This window comes from Dipteris shenzhenensis, chromosome 1 (assembly GCF_047967505.1).
Source record: "Dipteris shenzhenensis isolate YYH24624 ecotype China chromosome 1, Dip_SZ_1.0, whole genome shotgun sequence".
Lineage (NCBI taxonomy): Eukaryota > Viridiplantae > Streptophyta > Polypodiopsida > Gleicheniales > Dipteridaceae > Dipteris > Dipteris shenzhenensis.
This window is the reverse complement of record NC_141596.1, coordinates 27,044,396-27,050,153: the sequence shown is the minus strand read 5'-3', so window position 1 is coordinate 27,050,153 and position 5,758 is coordinate 27,044,396.

The following is a 5,758-nucleotide window of genomic DNA, read 5'->3' as shown; positions in this document are numbered from 1 at the left end:
CCAACTTGCTTTTGCACCCGAGCCAATAGAGCGGTCTCATTTCTCACAAGCTGCTCATCTTTCTTACAACATTCTTGAATTTGTTGTTGTAAGCGGGAAATCTTCTTAAGATTGGCTCCTCTTTCCTGTTTTCTTCCATAGGTTCATCAAATTTTCATTAGTATCAACAAGAACATTGTTAAAAACCTTAGAGCATCTCTGCAACCATAAAGACCATAATATCGAGCTGCGCATAGAATTCCAGTTGGCCGGAGCTCTATTCAGCATGTCCCCCAACAACAAAAAGTATAATTAATCGGGAAAAAAGCAAAGAGTTTGTGAACAACCTCCCAAATAGCTCTTGAAAACTTGCAATTTAGGAACAAATGAGGAATGTCTTCTTGAGCAGCACCTTTGGCATAAACCATCTCCCTACCCAATTTTTAATGCCCGTTTAGTAGTCCAAACCCCTTTGTGAAGGATGATTTATACACATACCAACTGTCTACAACATTATAATTAAGAAGAAGATGCATATATATAACTTCACCCCTTAGGCTTAAGGTTAGGACTTGTCCTTATGCCCTTATATTCCTGTCTTAAACAATGTAATTTACACCATTCCTAACATATCCTCCTAATTTGCACTAAAGTAGAAGGTACATATATGAGATATCCTTTTGGAAAATTTCAATGTTCTTTGCCAATTAATTGCTTCTCATATTTTCAGAATTGAGCACTCCTCCATAAGATATTTCAAGTATTAGGAAAACTTCTAAACCAAACTACTTCACATGACTAGCACAAAGAGGCGGTATGCCTTTTATTCTTCACTATAGCCTATGAAGACACATTTGATGGATCTCATGTCAATATCATTATGGAGTTGATTTGGAATTTTGTGTATGTGGAAGAGAGCCAAAATTTCTTAAATGACTAACTAAAGGCTTTACACTTGTAAAAGCTTCTTTTGGTATAATATTATGCAAGATGGTTATTGGACTTCTATTCATTAAGAAAATTATAGTTTCACTTGCTTTTGCCCAATATGGACAAGGAACATCTTTTTCATTTAGCATGCATCTTGCTGACTCTACTATGACTCTATTCTTTCTCACTACAATCGCATTTTGCTAATGAGGGTACATGCATGAAAACTATCTCTTCATGCCATGTTTTCTGCAAAATTGATTGAACTTTTATGCCTTGTACTCTCCTCCATTGTCACATTAGAGGATCTTTATGTACTTTATAGTTTGCTTATTGTTGTACTCTCCTCCATTTTCACATTAGAGGATCTTTATGTACTTTATAGTTTGCTTATTTTTTCCAAATCTTAGAACTCTTTAAATGCATTAGTAGCATCTAATTTTGGTTTGAGAAAATAGATTTAAGTCTCTTTGGAGTAATCATCAATGAAGATGATGATATGCAAGGCTCTCCTTAATGAAAGTTAAAAGACTAATGGTGTTGTGTTACCATACAACATGATTCACAATTATCCTTTTAAAAATAAAACTACAACATGATTTGAACCATGTTTGTATGCTCAATGTGCTTAGATAAGCATCTTGGTGTTTATGAGATGCTGTCAACATTCTTTAAACAGCTGTCAATGAAGAAATTTTCAACACTCTCTCTATTTTGACACATTTTTTTTGGATTATACAACTCTCGGACCGTGCAACCAAACTGGTTGAAGACTAAATCCATACCACATTTAGTCATCTGACCACTGACAAGAGATTTGTGCCACAATAATAAAAAAGAAAGCATTTCCTATTCTTTGTGTATTGCCTTCATCATTATGGAGATATTGTTTATCAATTCTTACTACCTTATGAGGGGTATTGTCACACATGGTTACATTCTCTTTTCCATTCTTGTTTGGATGCACTTAAAAAAATCCCTTCTTCCTTTTGAGATATGTGATTACTTGCTCCAAAATCAAAACACTCAATATTTTCATCATGATTGGCTAGCTAAAAAGAAGACTAAGTGGTTTAAAGTCACACAATAATCAGAAGGCATTATAGATAATTATACTCTATGTGGTGCACTTCATATTTTTGTAGCATAAGCACCTCAAAACAATATGCATTGCACATATATTATTACATTGTCTGTGCGATAGTGTGTGCTTCCAAAAGTACTCCAATGCTACTTAATGGAGGAGGTCAGGAGTGCTGTCAATATGGTATGCTCTTTTGTGAGGTATGCATTTCAAAATCATGATCCACCATGTAAGTGCATTCATTTTCTTCCATGGACGTAAGTATGTTCCTAAATATCTTGAAAATGTTTTAAGTGGATGTCTTCAAAGGAGATTGCAAATTCATAAATTGAGCCAATGAGAATTTAAGCCATCAAAGCCATTTTTATGATCGAGAAATCATTTCCAATGAGAACTCTAGATCTTCAACTACATCTATATGTTCATTTAGTGGATCAATTGACATATGTAGGAACTGTGCATAGCCGATGGATGTTCTTCTTAAAGAGTTTCATGAAAGTGTTGAAAGGATTGTGAGGCAAAAGGCATGGCTAGAGTGCAATTTTTAACAAATTTAATGAGTAGTAATTCATCTACTATTTGCAAGAATAAGGAAATCCCATGCAAAAGAGTGTTTTGGGAGATCAAGTTGGGTGGAGAAGGTTTATTAGTAGAAGGATCAATGTTTTATGTCACAGGCCTTCTTGTGCAATGCAATTCCTCAATACCACGACTTTGCAATGAGAAGGATGATCTAATAGGTGAAGAAAACATGCCACAAAGGAAAATAGACAATGAAAGATGAGTGTTGCATTGGAGTTAAAATATGAACACAATTTGTATCTATGAAAGGAATGTAAAAGAGATTTTAGGAGAAGCCATAAAGGGGCTAGGTACCCTGATGATTTATGTCTACTACCAAGAAAATGTGAAACTCAATGGCTCGAAGATGCAATTATAGAGGTCTGTCAAAGGGAGGATGTTGTAAGTAGTAGGGAATGAGAAATTGCCAAGGGCTGTGATCTTTATGTAAGTAGCAGTCTCATCCATTTATGGTTATCATGATGAGAAATTGGAAGTAGCATTGTTGATTTCTTTAAAATTCTAATTTTTCTTTTGATTTTATGTTCAATATATTTCAATCAATGTAATGTGGTCACATGGGCATAAATTTGGTGTAGAGAAGGTTGGTGTGCACCATCACACTTTTGAGCATGGAGTCATGGCAAACTTTTCCTAAGAGAGTCGAGCTAGTGCAAGGGATACTAAAATAATAGAAAATGTCATGGATTTATGTTATAACCATACAGTCTATCATCATGAAATGAGCTTTTGACAATTTGATTGTTTGTATTGGACATGAAATGGCGTGTAGTGGGGTTCAAGAAATTGTCAAAAAAGATTTGAATGGCCTTTTGACCATTGATTCAACCAAAATATGGGATGACCATATGGATACATTTGTGCCACCTCAATAATCTGAATAGATACATTTCTGTACTATTGTTATTTAATAGTTTGGGCCATAGGCATTCCAATTGTTGATGCACCTAATAAGTTATTATCATGTTATTTTCAACCAAATCGCTTGGATGCCAAATTGTGGTATGCGATCTGCACCAAGGAAGCGACGTGCCTTTTAAAGATGTTAAGGAAGACACATCTTTTGTCACATTAGATTACATGGAGGTAAGCACTTCCACTACTCCTCTCCTATCTCATGAGATGATGGTTGTACAACTTTCAAAAGATAATGACATTTAAGCTCTTTAGATCATTACTCAAGTCTCACACCTAGATGTGGGGGATCTAGTCTTGAAATTTGCAAAGAGACATAGAAGACTTAGCACATGATGAACATGATGGTGCCGATGTGTTTTGATGCAAGAGATGCATCAAAACACCCACTGGAATTCATGGCACATAAGTGTCTAAATAAGCATAAAAAAAGGTATCGTATTGTAGTAGTGCCTTTCCTTGTGACCTATTTTCACTCGATGGAAAAAAGATCCCTAAGAATGTTAATTTATACCTAGTTATCATTCTAGTCTTTTGTAGGAAATGTAAATTTAAGATCCCCATAATAAATATAGTGCTATCACTTTCTCTAAGGCCCCCATCATATGTAGAATAGGTCCTTTTACACATGTCACTATCCTCCTTCCTTCCTCTAGAATGCCTATATTGCTCAACTCTCCAAATTTAGGCCTAATAACACTAAACCCCTATATGGAAATCATTAAATGTTCACATTTTATGGGAGATAAAACTCAATTTGAGAGTTGTCCATTCCAAAATGAAAGATCCCAAACAAAACACATTTCCACCTCTCCAAGGCCCCCATCATTTTGGGGACAACTCTTCCTCTTTGACATGTAATTATCCTCCTCCCTTACTCCAAAATGCTTCTCATGTGTCACTATCCTTCTCATCTTCTCACATGCCACTGTCTTCCTCCCTTGCTCCATAATGCTTTTCTCCTCAACTCTCCAAAATCCTGATACGACTGCATCCCCGCCATGAGTAAAGCATTAAATGTTCATGTAGTCCATAAAGAGGGTAGCTCCTCAAAAGTGCAATTTAGATTCCACATCCAAAATAGAAACCATTCAAGTAAACTCTCATTGTTCACTATCACCAACCCATAAAACGTAAGTGTTTATATATAGTGTTAGCTACTTATGATTCACAAAGACATCAATGATACAAAAAATAATGCAAGAGAGTTCTTTGGCACCTTTGAGGTGCTCATCTACTAGGCTTCACCTAAGCTAATGAAAGAAATAGTTTCCATGCCTAACACTAAATCTCTAATTAGAATATGACCCAAGGGAATATGCTACAACTATGATCACTTTGCTACAATGAACAATAGTTGACCAAATTTTAATAAAATCAAAGATGAAAACTAGTGGTAATATTTTTAGCACCATTGTTGAGGACATTAGTGCCTTAAGTAGATGCAAGTTATGCACAAGTTTGCATGAGCAAGGAACCACTAAGAGAAACTATCATGGACAAATCGTTCAAGGGAAAGGAAAATGAAAATCTCTAATTGTGAACAAATCGATTGAACTATAGCATAAACCCTTGTTAGAATCTTTGTAACACCATAACCTTGCTCTAAGAAATATCCTTAGGCCAAGATATTGACACAATGTTGAAAAGCTTAGAATTTTGAGCATTTTTCTTTTTATTGCTTAGCATTCTGATATACCCAGCAAAAGTTACAATAGTTAAAAGGAGGTGGCATATTAGCCACAAAACCTTATCACCCCATCAAATTCCATGACCCCCTCAGGTGCACACATACAAATCCTTATCAACACTCTAGTATTCATTATCCCCTCCACTATTCCTTAGCCCCACTCTACTATTCCTTACCACCATCTACAAATCCTTAGTCCCCTCTAGGATTCCTTACTGCCACTCTACAAATCCTTATTCCCACCCCACCCCAACCCACCCCACCCCAAGCCACCCCCCCCACCCTCCCACTCCCCTTCATCCCTTTGCCCTTCACTTTTTGCATCCCCCTGCTAATTGCGAATCTCTCTCACACGTCCCATTTTCTCCATTTTCTCCTCCTTCTTCCTCCACTTCCACCATCTCCTCCACCATACTTATTCCTTCATTTCTTCTACCACTCTCCTATTTCCTCCATCAAATAGTCTAAATCATGTCAAGTAATACTAACAGTGTCTTATGTCATGGAGGGGAAAAAAGAGGGAAATAAGGATGGCTATTTTGGATGTTTCCCTTGGAGGAGCCTAGTTGGACGATTTT